General features: G+C 40.9%; 1 protein-coding gene and 1 pseudogene across 2 annotated transcripts in view; one reads left to right on the top strand and one right to left on the bottom strand.

Moving 5' to 3' along the window:
* Positions 1–18,370, bottom strand: part of Gas2 (growth arrest specific 2) — a 113,456-nt gene that overhangs the window by 69,929 nt on the left and 25,157 nt on the right. The window lies entirely within an intron of this gene.
* On the top strand, positions 13,928–14,812 carry LOC130865267 (60S ribosomal protein L6-like; annotated as a pseudogene).

Here is an 18,370-nt window from a genome sequence, read left to right as displayed (position 1 = left end):
CAGGAAAAGAACGTGAGGATATGAAAACTCAGGAGAGGGAAGTCTATACAGGTGGCACACACCCTCCTCTCAGGAACACTCACTGCGAATGCACAGAAGCCCTTTCCCTAACACGGACGGATTTTTCTTTTCCTTGGGTGACTATTTTGGTTTTTGTTTCATCTAAATAATTTATCAGTTTTCTCACAAAGTGTACAAAATGTATTTTACATATCAATATACAAATGAGATGAATGTATCCTATGATGCATGCAGAAATAGCATCCTGTTCACAAAACACAGAAACTGTACAAGAACTAAACCCAAAAGGCAGCAGAAGAGATCTCTACCTCACACCTATTCACGTTGGTACCAAGAAGATATACTTGAAGTCTTTAGAGATAACAAGCTGTAGAAATCCTTCTAGCTTCTTTCTTTAGACAAATACTATAGCTTGACCATATGGAAATAATTCACGTCTGAGCTCAAAGGGACTATCTACATTCCATGTTGTGTCACTTTTGACATAAAAGGATTTGCTTAGGATATGAGTACTTGTGAACTGAGGAGACAATCCTGCTAACATTTTCCCAGAAATCTTAGCCAGAACTTCCTGCGTGGCACTTTGGCAAGTATAACAGGCTCTTCCTTTTACAGAGCAGAACCCGTTTCCAAACACTACACAAAGCCAAGGAGTTTGTGTGATGTCAAAGCCCAAAGCTACTTGTGACCTTGCTGAAAGAGCAAAAAGATTCAAGGAGAATATTTTGTCATTTAGACTCCAACACAGGCGTGGCCTCTACTCTCAGAATAAGCAATGTGCATGAATTGCTTAGTTCATTTTCAGGACAGTGTAACAACATGAAACAGTGGCCTGACCGAGTTAGTGAAGTCCACACAGTTCTTCACATCAAAAGGCTCCATGGCTATGTAATAAAAATGTCTGCGCACGACTTTAATCCCAGCACTCGGGAGGCAGAGGCAGGAGGATCTCTGTGAGTTCGAGGCCAGACTAGTCTACTAGAGCTAGTTCCAAGATAGGCTCCAAAGCTATAGAGAAACCCTGTCTTGAAAAAACAAAAACAAAAACAAACAAAAAAAAAGTGTCTGTTGCTGTAGCCTGGCAGGGCCTGCTACCCGAAGTGAGAGGCACATCTTTCCAATGCAGATTAAAGCTGACGCAGAATCACAGCACTGGCAGTTTTACATGAACATACAAGCATGCCTATGTCTTAGGCACCACTGTCATACTAAGCTATATGTACATATAATAATATGTATTATATTTGAGGCTGCCTACATGGCAATAACTTTTTGTTTTTCATTACTGTGTGTTGATTATACAAAATATTGAGTTTTGCTGTGACATCTTCATACATGTGCACAACACACTTGACCATATTCCCATCAGGCATCACCATATCCCCTTCCCCGCGTTTGCTTTCTCATCCTTAACACCTTTTCTACTTTCACATCTTCTTTAGAATCTGGACACCACACATGCAATATGTATCTTTCTGAGTCTGGCTTATTTTGCTTAATCTTCAATTCCACCCACTTCCCTGCAAATGATATAATCCACTCTTCTCTACGCCTAATTCTTCATTGTGCAGTGTACACCACATTTTCTTTAATCACTCCTTCATGCCTTTGGTGGACACCTATGCGGAATCCCTGGCTTGGCTGCTACGAATGTAGCAGTATGCATGGCCACCTGTGTGCTATGCTGACTGACTCCTTCCAGCACATACCCAGGACGATTCTAGTTTTATTTTTATAAAAAACTTCCTTACTGATCTCCATAGTAATTGGACTAACTTACATTTAGCACCAACACAGTATACTGTTCTTTCTCCCTATCCAACAACCTTAAAACCATTTGTTGCTTTTTACTACATAACAAGTAATATCTCGTTAACTGATCTAGTTCAGGTATCAGCAAGGGTTTTGAAAGAAATGCCTCCACATGAGTCTGAAAACTAATCATATATATCACCGTATAATGTTTCCTTTATAAACTATTCATGAACATCTATTAGTATTTTAAGCATAAAATCAAAATACGCGTCTTTAAATCCAGCAATTTCATTCTAAGAATATATACTATTCAACATTGACTAAGTAGGAAAATTAGAAATAAGAATATATCAGGAGAGAGCTAGTGGGGTAACAGAGTACACAAATGCAATGGAGTTCATATGATCATTTCAAAGGAATAAAACATACATCTACTGAGGCATAAATGTGATCAGAACATATTCTTAGACAGAAAGTAATTTACATGTATGTACTATGACTTGTGTAGGTTTGCACAGATGACCTAGGCATAGTTTAAATTTCATATAAAAACATTATGAGTTGTATATTTATGAAATAAAAATTATAAATATGTTAAGAAAATATACATCAAATTGAAGAGTAATTATCTTTGAAGAAGAGGTTTGGTGATTAAATAGGATTTTGAGTGTTGTGAGTGTGGCAAGGAAATCAATTAATTTTTAAATTTTGATAAGCTAATTCTAATAGGCACATGAGGATAATGGTCATTATATTGAATATCAGATTAGATGAAAAAGCAAAGCCTTTATCTAATGTTTCATAAAACATATTCGATACTTGTCTACTTTCCTTCAAAAGAAAAATAATATCTCCATGCGTTCTAACCCTTCTCAAACAGAGTGTTTCCCATGTATAATAAAGATATTCAGTGGTACAGGTCAAGGATTTTACTTGAAGTATGAACACACAACATAAAAACGGAATTGTTCCAGTGTCAGTGTGCTTAAGCTTCAAAGGGAAGACTGATGCTACTCTACGGCATAGCATGTATAGCCTATACATGGGGCGGGCAGGATCTCTGATGTTTCTCTGATGCCCACAGTGGTCATGCACAGGAGGGACTGGCTTCACTACTGACACAGGGTGGCGTTAAGAAGGAGTAACCCAGAGTCTACAGTGCCTATCACAGTGGAGGCACACAATCTATGTTTACATATGCTCTCTCTACTAAAGTGTCAATGCACAGCACCTTGCATTGAGTGACTGACTAATACACAGCCTCTCCATCTTCGGGATGAAGAAGCTGAGCTTGTCGACAGTTCAAACTACATCACCCAAGCCGGGCGGTGGTGGCCCACGCCTTTAATCCCAGCACTTGGGAGGCAGAGACAGGCGGATCTCTGTGAGTTCGAGACCAGCCTGGTCTATGAGAGCTAGTTTCAGGACAGGCTCCAAAACCACAGAGAAACCCTGTCTCGAAAAAACAAAACAAAACAAAACAAAAAAAAAAACAAACAAACTACATCACCCAGTTTCACATCCGCAAGCTTCAACTATTCCATGATAGATCAAATTTGACTTGAGTCCAGTGGTATTTCCCAAGTTGGGGCCAAGAAAGGTTAAAGAATTATGTGCCATCTGTCACCTGTTCCACATATTAAAGGGAATAGTCAATCAAAAGAACTAAGAAAATGCTGTCTTCAATTTCCTTTACATTGTTAACTGAAATTTTAATTCGGGCAGTTTAAGTAAGTCTTTTGTTCACAAAAGCTCAAGGCAGACTCCTATTCTTAATTACATCAAGTAGACATTTCAGATATAAAGCAGAAGATGATGTGGTACTGGCCAAGAAGTAATATTGTTTCTTTTCCAAAAGGTATGTGGAGTGTGCTGTTCAAATATATAGGCAATGAAGTCACTTTTTCCACAGTGGAAATAACGTTTCCATTTGAATCCCTGTTGCTCTCTGATTCCCTGTATACTTTATTGAAAAGAAATCTCTCTCAGCAAAAAAAATTTTGCTTACATTTAGAGTATCAAAGTGTGTAAACTCAAACACCATGTCACTTTAGAAAGGATGAAAATGAGGGCTGGCAAGACGGTTCGGGTGGTAAAGACACTGGCCACCAGCTGTGATGATGCCTAAGTTGCGCATGACCAGCTGATGGGAGAAGGTTGTTCTCTGACCTTCTCACATGTATAGTAGCATATGCACACCCAGGCTTATATCCACACAATAAACAAATAAATGTAACACTCAGAGATCAGGAGCATTTATTGCTCTTGGAGAGGACCTAGGTTGGTTCAAAGCACCCATATCAGACAGCTCCTAGCCACCTAGAACTCCAGTTCCAGAGACTCCAATGTCTTCTTATGGCCTTCCTGAGCACTGCATGTATTTGGTGCACATAAACTTACACAAGCACACACATATAAATAATAAATAAACCTAAAAAAACCCCACCATTTTAAAGGGGTGAAATATATTAAGATAAAAATTAAATTAAAATTAAAGAGAAAACTTAATTATTTTGCCATTACATCTTTCCTAAAACTCAGTAATAGGACCTTGCACTTCAACATCAATTTCATACAGAAGCAACTGAAAGCTTCAAGCTGGAATTCTAAATGGAACCTTCACTTCCTCTCCTAGACAAATTTCACATGATAGAGATCTGGCTGTTGATGCTAATTCTGTTATGGCCATCAGGTTTTGATATCACAAAAATACTCAATGAAAAAAAATATGGAGCTTTCTGACAGCATTGGCTTGCCATAACTTTCATCCTATGAAATCCTGAGGATAATTGCTTAGAAGGCCCACCACACTCCAGTGTAAGGTCCCCCAGCAAGAAGTATATGGACTAAAAAAACTGGAATCCAAGAGTTATGAATTTAAAAAATAAAAATTACAAAGTTGGAGGATAGGGAGGTGGATCTGTGGGGAGCAAAAGGGAGGGGTTGGGTAAATATGATCAAAACACATTATAAGAAAATTGCTAAAGAACTAACAAAGTATTAAAAATTAGAGTTAAATATATACTGATCCCTTTTAGTTACTTGGAACAAATTTCCATTATTATATAAAGTGATAGAAATTAAGATTAAATCTAGAGTCAAACTCCACACTTAAAAGAGAGATATGCAATGGGTACTAAAAGAGTATTGGTGAGTTAGTAACCTCTGTCTACTGAAGCCCTGCCCTGGACCTACAGAAGATCATTCATAATTAGTAACAAGGAAGCAACCAAATGGCTTCAGGAGCTGAGGTAGGAAATGAAGTGGTCATATGGCAGGACAACAAAATACTAACCAGTGATTAGCAGAGATAAGCCGTGGAGAAGCACATGCTAACTTACTCAGCTACGTCACAATCTGTAACAGGCAAAGCTAGGAAGACAAGAAAATATATCTGGGAGGCTGGACAGGGTACCTGCTGATGAATCATGAGGACATCTGAAAGCTTCCAATCATCTCTAACTCCAGTTCCAGGGGATCTGATGACCTCTTCTGCCCTTGAGTACCCAAACATACATATGTGCACACATTCATACAGACACGTGTGTATACACTTACACTGATACATACATGTGGACCAATGAAATTTATTTTTTAAAAAAAAATCTGGAACAGTGAGCATGGGGAGAATCTTAGAACTCTAAGGTCAGTGAGACTCTTCTGTAGGGTGCCGTGTTGATGGACACCCGTCGTTATATGCTGTCAGAATTCATATGTTGAATGTGCAACCAGAAGAGTGGACTCTAGTGATCTTGTGTGCCAGTGAAAATGTGTCAATGAAGAATCACAGTGGAAACAGAGGCACCACCCTGATGATCTTAACACAGAATATTAATTTTCACCAAAAACATCTGTAACGTTTATAATCTGTAGCAGCCAAACTCTTCAAGCAGAAAGTAGAAAACAGGGCCCTAGTGGCTTCAGGGGAGGGAGAGTGAGAATGGGACACAAGGCTTAAAGAACAGAAAGTACAAGAAATAGAACTGATAAGCCGACATGCTCACTAATGGGCTATGCATTTGAAAGCCATCAAGAGAAAAGATCTGCCATGTTCTTGCTGACAAAAAGGATTATGATGGTTATGTTCATCATATTGATTTTAAAATTCAGTGTGTACACACATCCATGCTGTATAAGTCACAAATATGTGCATTTTTTGCCAATGATACCTCAGTAAAGCTGAAAATAATTATTTCTATAATATGTTTTATGTTATTAAGTTGTTAAGAAGCAAAAGATACTTTTCAAAGGAGAAAAACAGTTGTTTTTTGTTTTGTTTTGATTTGTTGGTTTGGATGCAGCAGGAGATATATAAATATAAATGTAGATAGATAGATAGATAGATAGATAGATAGATAGACAGACAGATCTGACAATAATAATCAAAGAAAACAATTTTATATACTTTGGCAAGAATACATTCTTTCAATTTGATTTTTTGAAGTAGGGTATTTCTGTTCTGTAGACCTGGCTATCCTGGAATATACTATGTAGACCAGGTTAGCCTTGAACTCACAGACACCTGCCTGCCTCTGTCTCCCAGGTGTTGGAACTAAAGGCATGCACCACCATGTCCTGCTCTTTCAATGTGTTTACACCATGCCCTCACGTGGGACTCCTTATCCAAGAGCTGTCTGTAAAAATCCTTCTGTTCTTCCCACTGCTTATATATGAATCAAGAGATCAGCTTAAAAGCTCTGGAAGTTTAACTCTTGAACTTAAAATCCAGTTCATTGAGGAAGCTACTTTAAAAAAACTCAGTAGAGATTTAACCTAATTCAGCTCAACTTATCTTTACCAAACCCCAGCTCTGTGATAGCTGTCACTGTCCCTGGTGAGGAATGAAGGACAAACAGATATGACCAACGTTCTTTCTACTTGTCACTCTTGCTGAGGAGTCAAGACTCAGATGGCACTGGAAGAATTAAAACAGATATGCAAGCCATGGCTTAAACTCAGCTCTCCGGGTCCTTATCGTTCTGCGCCTAGCTTTGAGCAGAGGCTGTCGGAGCATCAGTAGAGGACCATCTTCCTGATGATCAGCCACATACAGAGGTCAATGACCTCAAGAGCACCAGAGGTTAGTGTATTCCAGAGAAACACCGGACAAACTTGGGCAGTCTGGGCATTGGGAAATGAGGACACGACATGATGGAACTAGAAACGCTGACCAGGAAGAAAACAAAAGGTCTTCATGCCAATTTATAAAAATTGGATGCCCAGTCAAGGTCACAAGCTCCTGATGGGCTTGCAGAGGCTGAGGTGAATACATAAAGAAAAAGATAGGAATGGCTGGCTCTGAGGTGCTATGAGGAGGGGGTGACCCTGGAAAGTGGAGGCTCACCCAATATCCAGGAGGGTAGCCCTTTTCATTCCTGTAACTCACTGTACCCACAGGGAACTATGGCTCCAGTAAGGTTCTAAGTTTAGAGGGACATCAGAAAATGCAGGGCATTTTAATGTAAAAATCCCCTGAACAATTGAATATGTGAACAGGAGCATAAGGCTGCAAGTTGACAATCTCTGTCCATAATGCAGAAGGGGTTTATGATTTGAAACTCAGAAGCATCCCAAATATAAGTAAGTTTTAGAAGATAAGGTACTATTTTTCTCAAGAACAGGTTGAAAGATAAAAGTATTTTTAAAATAACTTATAAAAACCAGACATTTCTTTCTTTCACTACCTTTGGAAAACTTGCACATCATGTGGAGATCATTGAGACTGCATGTGTGAGATACACGTGGAGCATGACAGTTACTCAGAGAAGGACAGTTTGGATACCTGAGTGGCAGGTCCCTGGGCTCTCAACAGAACAAATAATCATTAATTATGAGGAACAAGGCAAATAATTGGCAGTTTTTAAACGTTTTCATGAATAATATACATCTATTTTCTGTCATTCTTCCAAATACAGAATTAAAGACATAGGCTATAAAATTCCCTTAAAAAGATATTAAATTTCTCATTTCCCACTGTGCATGCTCCTAGATGCAATCATTTATAAATATGGGTAACAAATTCTCAGTTAATAGTCAGTAATCCTATTGCTTTTGTAAAAGTCTCTACTCAGCACCAATGTCAAAGCACTCAAAACAGAATTCCATCCTCAGCAGTTCACAGCTCTTCTGAGGCTGTGCTCTGCAGCCAATGCATATTAGTGAGGTTAGTAAATTCTCAAACACGCTCAACACAGGCTGTGTTGTCCCCTGTGTATTCCTTAATTTTCTAATTTCAATGCATTGCAGAATATTTTGGAGGCATACCACATGGGCCCATCAATCAACTACATGGAATCAAGAACAGATATTTAATCTATTTAACCTTTTTAAAACTAGGGTCCAACATTTGTATTGAGGATTAAATGACAGCATGAAGGGTACTATTGTAATTCCCATATTAAAACTTATTTTAATAATGATATTTTTTCCATGTATATGTCTACACTCAGGGCCATTTACAAAATACATAATAAGGATTAAGTATTATTAATACTATCAAGTCTGTAATCACCATAGTAAGCTAACATATAGAGAAGAAAAAATGAACTTTAAAACAAATGTTTTCTGTTTATAATAATTCACTTCTTTCTTCTGACTTCTTCTGTTATGTTGTATATTAATCCCTTATTTCTACTCTAATCAGAGGGAGGTTTTCAAAGGGCAAATCAGATTGTTTCTCATGCTTAAAATCTTCAGCGACTCCCTAGTGCACATGGTACAAAAGCAAACCTTTCCAGAGAAAGGTTTCCACAGCTTGCCTGGCCCCTCCCACTAGGAGAAGGTTTTCTCTACTACCCTGCCTCCCATCTCTCTCACAGTCACACTGGGTCTGTTCCCAGGCCTTCATTCTCTGCTTGCTGCCCCTCACTACAGGCTGCTCTGATGGTCCCTCTCTCAGCGCCCCCACACACACACCTATTGTTCACCTAAATGTTGGTCTCAGGTCAAGTGTCATGCAAAATGTAGCCCTTTCACGTTTATTTTCAGATGAGGAAAAAAAATCCACATGACACCTGCGAGCTTTCTGCAGTCCACTGACTTTCCCTCCAGACCATAAGATTTGAGAGGAATGGGATACATGCAGAATGGTTCTGAACTTTATCCCAGCACCTGGTATAAAACCTGCCAAACAGAACATACAAGATACTGACACATAAACAGGATGTGCCTGAAGCTAAATAGCTAAAATGCACACACACACATACAGAGAGACAGAGAGAAAGAGAAACACGTACATACCCTGCATGCACAAGCACACACACAGAGAGAGAGAGAGAGAGAGAGAGAGAGAGAGAGAGAGAGAGAGAGAGAGAGAGAGAGAGAGAGGAGGGAGGGAGGGAGGGAGGGAGGGAGGGAGGGAGGGAGGGAGGGAGGGAGGGAGAGAAGTACACACCCTGCACACACACACACACACACACACAGAGACCCTGCACACACAGAGATAAAAATCAGCTCTAGCAGTTCTGATTACTCCTTTATGCTTTCTGTTTGTCCCTACCAAGTCATCACTCCAGCTCACAGTACTGACACTCTTTAATGTTTCAGGCATTAGAAAAATTTACAGATTACAAAATGTCCCTCCATTTCCGGGTTAGGTGGGTTGGGTTTCTGCACACAGCCATAAGATTAGCCTTCTGAAGTGCAAAAGCTTGCCAGCTATGCCAGGTCATGGGCAAAAAGCTGCCTCATGCACTCTCCACAACAACACTAAATAGCAGAAAAAACCCTTTACTCATTTGCTTGTATATTTCTTCCATCAGTAAGCAAGTTTGCGATATGAGAGGAAGCCACAGGTCATATCCCTGGGGCACCCAGGAGCACTTTGCATGGGCATGCTAATCTATGATCTCTCCCCAGTCTTGTACGTCACCCGCCTTCCCAATTGCAAACCAAGACATCTTTATTCATTTGTTTCCCCAAGGCCCAAACACTGGACTAATCTCTGATTTTCACACTATACAATTCAATTCCAGATTGCTGTAGGCCCACCTGGTCTCAGGGACATGCAGAAGCCACCTACCTTCTAGTTCTGCTGTCAAAACCTAACATTGTGTGGCTGTTATTTCTTACCTTGCCTGAACAATTCATTCCAGTCCATCCTCCATACAGTCAGTGTCATTTCTAACAAGATTGTATCACACTTATCAATATTTTGATAATAGTTCACTTATCAATTTTTGTACATAATTAACACTTAAATGCTTATCAGCTGCAAAGCATCTTTGAAAGGTAGTATAGGACAGGTTCCCCATTCAGGAAGACCTAGTCCAAGGGGCAGTGTCTGTAGAGTGAGAAGGAAGTCTCATTTCCCTGAGGGGTGAAACCTTAGGAAGACAGAAGATCCATTGAAAAAATGTTCTGATGAATTTACTAAAGGGGAAGGCCACCTTGGAGTAGTGAGGGGAGTAGAGGAGGTCACGGGAATATGATCCAGTGGGCAGGTGGGGATCAGGGATGAAGGGCTCCAGTGTTAGTAAAGACTTTGGCTTGTCTCTAAGCAAGGAGGACTCTGCTGGAGAATTTTCATCAATGAAGTGATGAGGGCTGACTTCAGTGTTAAATAGTCTGATGGTCAGATCAGCATCTGACGGAATAGCCAGTTGAGAAATATTTGTTTATTGTATCAGAGCACAAGGTACCGAGTGTGAGGAGAGTAAACTTAGACTTCCCTTCAAAGTGGAAACCATGAGAATATAGAACAACACCCAATTTAATTCCCAGTCATAATTTACCATTAATCAATCTAGACACACATTCACACATGCATACATACTCACACATGCACACACACATGCATGAATGCTCATACACAAGCACACTTATGTTCATATGTGCACAACCCATACATGCACACTTTGCACACATATATGCATACATATACACAGGCACACATGTGCTTACACACACACACATACACATATCGGATGCAAATTTACACACACACATGCATACACAAACATAAAGATATTACTGCCCAGAAAGCTTAGGGCTGTTGTGTTTCGGATTTTCTTAGATTTCAGGATATATTCACAGATATGAGAGGTTTTTATATACTGAGAGGAACTGAGTATAATGGGTTGTGCATCCATGCTTCATACACACCTCATACATAGTCTTTGTTGTTGTGGAATATTAGTTTAAGATGTGTTACATTTGTTTATGCTGTGGCGCATTTGTTTAATGATGCAAAGATATGTTGTATTTTTTTATGTTGCATTTGTTTAACTCTGTAAAGCTGTTAAACTGTAATTTGTTAAACCCTGTAAAACTTTGCCTGTCTAAAGCCCCTGATTGTCTAATAAAGAGCTGAAAGGCCAATGACCAGGCAGAAGAAGAGTAGATGCAGCTGCCAGACGGAGAGAATAAATAGGAAGAGAAATCTAGACTCGAAAGAAAAGGAGGAGAGGACTCCAGGGTCCAGCAATCTAGCCACATAGCCAGCCACAGAGTAAGAAGGGGGAAAAAAGATACACAAAAAAAGAAAGGCAAAAAATCCAGAGGTAAAACAAACAAGAGGAACAGGTTGATTTAAGTTAGAAAAGCTGGCTAAAAATAAGCAAGCTAATGTCGGGCATTCATAAGTAAAATAAGTCTCCGTGTATTCTTTTGAGAGCTCAGTGGCAGGTCCCCAAAGAGTAAAAAGAAACCCAACTACACTTTGTAGTTGCAATTTTACTCTTTATCTTCAGGGCTCCTGCTGACTGATTATGACCTGTGGATATATGTGAGGTCTTTTTCCCCTATGACATCGTATCAGTGTGGAATGTTCCATTTCATATTGGAGAAGCACAGTCTCTGTTGACACATACATACGTATACACTTATATACATACATATATGTAAATATATTTATACACACATATATACTCACAAGCACACAGATGTACACATACACATATACACATATATATGTGCATTAAATATATAAACACACGCATACATATACATACAAGTATATTTACATACATATTCACATACATGTGCATATACATATAAATATGCATAAATATGAATGCACGATACGCGTATATGTTCGCACATTCATATATATTTGCATACTTATGATATAGTTAAAATTTCTAAATTTGTATTTCATCCTATAAATCTCTAACTATTCTCATTTATTCTGTAAACTCTGTCTGACATAATATTCTAGCAGCAGTCCACATCAGATGGAATCATGGGCATACTCCCAGTGTGCACCAGGACGACCCTCAATTGGGGATGAGCAAAACTGCCTTTATTTTACTAAGCTCTAGTGAAAGTTTACTCACCAGTGTAAAAAGGAAAAACGTGCCTTCTCGTCAAGTGAAAGTGTGGGGTTTGTTTGCAAAGGAGCAGACATTTGAACATATGACATACTGCTCAACTTTAAAACTGTAGATTAAGGCTTTAAAAGGCAAGCTTGTTGCTTCTGCTGTGTTTCATGTTTATTTTTATTGTCATGAAGATGGTTTCCACTCTTAGGATCTATTTCAATAAATTGGTTTGGCTTGTGCTGTTTGTGCTGGTTTCATTTCATGAATTTAAAAACAACATCCCAAGAGAATTTGGACTCCAGCCACAGTCAGAAGCACGATACAGGAAGGATCTGAAGGAAGACTTGGGCATCCCTCACTCGATGGGACACAGAGTACACACTTCCTGCAGTCATCCCCAGCATAAAGTTCTTTTCTCCCTCTACACCTGGAGGATTTCATTCTTTATTAGAAGTCACGATTGAGCCAGTTTTCTTGAAGTCACCCACTGGCTTCAATGTATCACTCTATTATTTAGTTTTAATGTGGGGCAATGATTTCAATATATCCAGCAGACAGGCAGGCTGTGCTAGTGTGAAATTAGACATGACCAATGAAATAATGCCAGCACAAAACACATCCCAGACAGCTTCATGCATGATATAGAATGCACATCCAAACTGCGGACTGAAACAAAGGAAGCATTCACACGACAGCCCCAGAGAACCCAGGAAAGCGCTGGAAGCTCTGCACTGTAAATTACCTCATCTGAAAATACCGTGCCGGCTCTGTGATGCAGCAGAGGACTTTCCTGGGCCACACACACAGAAATAGCATGAGCACTCACATTTTAAATTACGCAGAAATCCCCAGACACTTGTAAATGAAGAAATACCTCTTTTCCTTAATTGTCAGCTCCTTGCAAAAGGCTGTCATTTTAAAAACCCGACTGTTCCTCTTTATACAAAATAACTTGCAAACTCATTTGTTCAAACACCTTGAATATCTCCAAAGCATTTAGAAACAGCTCATTTTCAAACAATTAATTTCTCATTTTCCATATGGGGAGAGTTATTTTTCTTGACACCGTATTCTACATTCTCCTGCCTTGAAAGCAATGACTAAAATTAGTGCTATCGGATATCATGGAAATACTCGATTCTCTTGCCAAGGGGCCTGAATGTGGTTAAGGCAGGAAGTTGGTCCGAGGCTGAAGAGATGATGTCATTGTGGAAAAATTTGGTTGATTTATTTCCTGCTAAGGAGCAAACTCTACTAATGCTGAGAGGTTACACAGAAGAAGTGTGTGCATGTATGTGCTCACGTGCCTGCTTATGTGTTTGTGTGTGTGTATATGTTTTTCTGGGGGGGGGCAGTGCATGTGCTTGTATTGGCCAGTGTGTCTGTCTGCATGCACTTTTTTACACACACGTGCATATGTATGTTTTTGTGTAAGTCTGTTGTACATGCATTTGGGAGCTTCTAATATTTAACAGTCTTCCAACTTATAATGGATTTGAATTTTTAAGTTTTCAGAAGTGTTAATTTGCTTCATTTTCTATTCCACATGTTTTTACTGGAAGTTATTTACACTATCAAACAACAAACACCATCTGTGATAAGACTGGTATCACCTCCTGAGAGGCTGTCCTTTCCCAGTAGATTCACGTAAATATGCATCCATCGGCAGCTTTCTAGGGCAGGTGTTGTAGTTGCCAGCCCATATAAGTTCTTTTTGTCCCTTTTTTTTTCTGGGAGAGGATCGCAGCTACTGAATATTGACAGCTAATAGCATTCTGAATTGCTAATGGTTGATAAAATGGGGGCCTGGCTAGGCTACATTACCCAATAAGATCACATTCTCAGATTGCTTATAGACCGGAAGCCGGGACCTTAGTTCTCTTTCCCATCTTGCAAGATGGCGGGTGAAAAAGCCGAGAAACCTGATACAAAAGAGAAGAAACCTGCAGCCAAGAAGGCTGGCGGTGATGCCCCTGCCGCTGGTTCAGCCAAAAAGGGTAACCCTAAGGCTAAAAAGCTCAAGAAGGGGAAGCCCCATTGCAGCCGAAATCCAGTCCTTGTTAGAGGGATTGGCAGGTACTCCCAATCTGCTATGTATTCCAGAAAGGCCATGTACAAAAGGAAATACACAGCTGCAAAAACCAAGGTTGAAAAGAAGAAGAAAAAGGAAAAGGTCCTTGCCACTGTCACAAAACCAGTTGGTGGTGACAAGAATGGTCGTACCCGGGTGGTTAAGCTTCGAAAAATGCCCAGGTATTATCCTACCGAAGATGTGCCTCGGAAGCTGCTGAGCCATGGCAAAAAGCCCTTCAGTCAGCACGTGAGACGCCTGCGTGCCAGCATCACTCCTGGGACTGTCCTCAGCATCCTTACTGGGCGCCACAGGGGCAAGAGCGTGGTTTTCCTGAAGCAGCTGGGCAGTGGTTTACTGCTGTGACAGGACCTCTTGCCCTCAACAGATTCCTCTGAGAAGAACACATCAGAGGTTTGTCATCGCCACCTCTACAAAAGTTGATATCAGCACAGTTAAAATCCCCAAACACCTGACTGATGCTTACTTCAAGAAAAAGCAGCTGCGTAAGCCCAGGCATCAGGAGGGCGAGATCTTTGACACAGAGAAGGAGAAATACGAGATTACAGAGCAGCGCAAGGCTGATCAGAAAGCGGTGGACTCGCAGATTCTGCCAAAGATCAAAGCTGTTCCTCAGCTGCAAGGCTACCTGCGTTCTCAGTTCTCTCTGATGAACGGGACGTATCCTCACAAACTGGTTTTCTAAATTGCTGACGACCTAATTAAACAGCTTTATGTGTTAAAAAAAAAAAAAAAAAAGATCACATTCTCAGAGAGTAGACAACAGTGTCACACGCTGACCTGAGCAGAGGATTTCTCAGCCTCTCGCCTGTGTTCTCACACTCCTCTTACCTTGATTGTTAAATGGCGATTGGGTAGATGGCTAATTGGGGACCCGAAAAAGAAACAGTCTTCTCACATTCCCATCTCACTCACTATTTATAGGGTGATCAGGATCAATTATGGAAAAGGTAAAAGAAAAGAATATGATTTTGTATTAAGTCATATTCACAGCTATTCTGGCTGCGGGCTGAACATGCCTGGAACCGGGACTAACATTGTCCTAACATTTCTGCTGGAGAGAAGGACACAGACAGGAAGACATGGAACTCAGTTTCTGGGAGCAGGAAGGTACTAGGAGGCATGCTCACTACTGCCACTCTCCTGACTCAGATAAGAAGAGGGCATTCATTATATCGCCGTTTCCTGTCCTTAAATGTCTTAGTTAGACCCAGATTTAAGAACCTACATTTTAGGCCAGAGATGACAAGCTCACAGGTGTCAAAACACTGCAATGTGGCGAGGAATGGATTATATTTCATCTCACAGCAAGACTCAAGAATTCCTGGCAAGTGAGTAACACACCCTCAATGTACGATTAGACCCTCAAGCACCACCAAGTGTCTTTCTGTACCTACGCATGAGATCCGAGACTGGGAGTCTGGAAACAAAAGCAGTGGTTGTACAATCAGAAGAGCAGTGAACTATGACTGAGCCATGGGCTGCCCTGAGAGCACTGCCCTTCCAAGTGTAGCCAGTGATGGCCCACAGGCCCTCCCTAGACTAGCTAACAGCCATGCAGCATGGGAGCTGGCACAGGCTCAGTGACATTAGTTGGTGTTATAGTGGAGAAAGATGCCCAAATCTGGAAAATGTGATGTGACAGAGTACACTACACGTGTCACCTGGGCGTGGGTTCGAGGTCACTCGGTGGGAACCGGCAAGATCTGCTTTACGGTAAAATTTCACACCAGCTGCTTTTCTAGTGCTGTACGCAGATGACTGACAAGGAACACTCTAGGGGGAGGGTTGGCTCTGGCTCAAGGTTTATGCAGAGATAAAGTCCCTCGTGGTTGGGAAAGCATGGCAGTCTGCCCTGTGTGTGAGTGGGGCAGCTGATGACATGTCTCCACAGGGAGGAGAAAGAGAGGGAATAGGAAGTGAGTCCAAGCTATGAGCATCAAGGCCTGCGCTCAGTGATGCCCTTCCTCCAGTGAGCCTCCACATCCTGGGATTCCATAGCCTCTTGAAGAAGGACTACCTGCTGAGGATAAGAACTCAAGCAGGGGATCCAGTAGGGAACACCACATTAAACCACTGCAGATACGAAGAACAGAATCGTATGGATGGGACAGAGCTTTGACTAAGATAAGTTCCTTAAATTTTAATACAATTGGAGAATCTCAGAGGAGGAGAATTCATGGGAGTGCATGACTCTCTGGATAGGGCTGTCAGCACAGAATTAGGCCAATCGACGGACTAAAATGTCTGGACCACTGGAAACCTAAATGTGCTTTAGAAGCAAAGGCCTTTAGGTGTAAATTAAAAGCCAGTGCCCTAAGTTGCTCCATACCACACCACAACAAAGGGAAGATCTGATCTCCCAGCTGAGCCCCCAGGCTAGAGCCCATCTGAGGAGCCTGCATTCAACAGTGAACAGGCGCCATCACCACTTCCAGTCTCTATCCCAAAGCTTCTTTCCAGCTCTCATCTAACGGCCCAGACTGTTCCCTGTCCTCTAGGGACAGAAAGGTACTTTGTGAGGACCAGGAGAGACAGCTCTTCCCCTAAGCATTCAGCGTGAGTAGAATACTTTCCAGTGCAACGGGTTGTTTTGCTAGATTTTTCTGAATGCGAGAAGCAATAGATATTCCCATTAGCTGTCAAAATTCTTAAGGTCCTGACACCTTAATAACTTCTTGTTTTTTTGTTTTGTTTTGGTTTGGGTTTTTTTGGTTTTTCAAGACAGGGTTTCTCTGTGGCTTTGGAGCCTGTCCTGGAACTAGCTCTTGTAGACCAGGCTGGTCTCGAACTCACAGAGATCCGCCTGTCTCTGCCTCCCGAGTGCTGGGATTAAAGGCGTGCTCCACCACCGCCCGGCAACTTCTTGTTTTTTATATTATTTTCTGTGTATGAATGTTGGTCTATATGTATGAATATGTGCCACATGTTTGGGTAGTGCCTGCAAAACCAGAACAGGGCACTAGACCCCCAGAAATGGAGTTAGAGGCAGTTGTGTGTCATCACATGGGTGCTAGGACAGAGTCGTCTGGAAGAGCAGCCAGTGCTCTTACCCGCGGGGCCCCTTCTCTGATCCTTGAAATAGTTCTTACGTGGTACGCGGACCAAATAACATTGCACACCCGTGGAAATAACAAATTCAAACTACTACCCATCATGTGAGCTGGGAAGAAACCTGTATCTATCACATCACCACGCATTCAGAGTCAGCATAAAAGATAAATGGAATTAAATCACAGAAAAGGATATATAGCAAAATGAGATTTTTTTTTCCTCACAAATCAACCAATGCTCTGTTTGTTACTTGGCTTCCATCTATTAGAATGTAAAATTTACATTTCTTAAGTTTTGTAAATGGAAAGCCCAGAATCCCATTTGCTTATGCTTAACAGAGCTCATGTTATCCTGCACACTTCCTCCAGGTAGGTAACACATAAGACCACAGGCATTTCAGCATCCCAATGTCATAAAACTTCTGCTCCACATCTCAATGTTTGTTACAGAAGCATAAGAACAAGATGGTTCCACAAAACACATGCATTCCAGGGCATCGTAGTTGAGCCAGTGGGAACCCTAGGAGGGGCGTGAATACAGGCAGGAGAAGAGTTGCATGGGAATTCAAATACAGCATGCAAACACTCACGTTCCAGCTGTTCCCTGATGGATGCTGAGTTTCTGCCATGGAATACTGCAACCTTGAACCCCTGAAAAGCCCTCTTTCTATATGACACATTTGGACATTTTTTTTGGAATTATTTATTATTTATCTTATGCATATGGGTATTTTGCCTGCATGAATATCTGTGCCCTCAGAGGTCAGAAGAGGTATCAGATCCCCCAGAACTGGAGTTACAGGCAGTTAGTTGTGAGGCACTATGTGAGTGCTAGGAACTAAACGCAGGTCCTCTGGAAGAGCAACCAGTGCTCTTAACCACTGAGTCGTCTCTCCAGGCCCTGTCATCATGATATTTTATGTGTCCTTACGTACTTTTCTAATCTGCCCTTATTCCCCCTATTAAGGAGACTTATTATAATACTACATAGCTTAAGTAGGTAAATATGTACTTAATATCAAATGTAAACATTAAGGGCATATATATTGAAATATTCATATAATTATTTCACAACTCCATATGTATACAAGGATTTTTATACTGGAATTGTCAGTCCTTATTGACCCTGTCCCGTGCCAAGCAGCCCCATCTTCTGCTTTCATGTCACACGTTCTGTTTCCTTCCCTTTC

The sequence above is a fragment of the Chionomys nivalis genome, chromosome 23 (genome assembly GCF_950005125.1).
Source record: "Chionomys nivalis chromosome 23, mChiNiv1.1, whole genome shotgun sequence".
Classification (NCBI taxonomy): Eukaryota; Metazoa; Chordata; class Mammalia; order Rodentia; family Cricetidae; genus Chionomys; species Chionomys nivalis.
The sequence above is the reverse complement of the archived record's forward strand: the minus strand, read 5'-3'. Positions and strand labels throughout refer to the sequence as shown.